Source organism: Odontomachus brunneus, unplaced genomic scaffold, assembly GCF_010583005.1.
Source record: "Odontomachus brunneus isolate Ranch 3 - 2012 unplaced genomic scaffold, Obru_v1 Obru_scaffold_053, whole genome shotgun sequence".
NCBI lineage: Eukaryota > Metazoa > Arthropoda > Insecta > Hymenoptera > Formicidae > Odontomachus > Odontomachus brunneus.
This window is the reverse complement of record NW_022639503.1, coordinates 1,267,649-1,267,929: the sequence shown is the minus strand read 5'-3', so window position 1 is coordinate 1,267,929 and position 281 is coordinate 1,267,649.

The following is a 281-nucleotide window of genomic DNA, read 5'->3' as shown; positions in this document are numbered from 1 at the left end:
ATTTTACACAGCTATACTAATTATTATAACTATATTAATTATACTAATTTATTATTATGTCATTTCACTACCTATCTAATCTAACCACTCCCAGGCAAACAACACAGACAGACGGCCGAGTATTTTCTGCATGTCCCTTAAGAACCCCCTATTAGTGCCTAACGCCGTCATTGGAAACTGCTTACGTCGAGCTGCTACGTCACTTCACGCATGCGCACAAGGGCTTCTGTCTATATAGAAAATATCGCGAACTGCCAGCACTGCTCTGGTACAGAGAATCA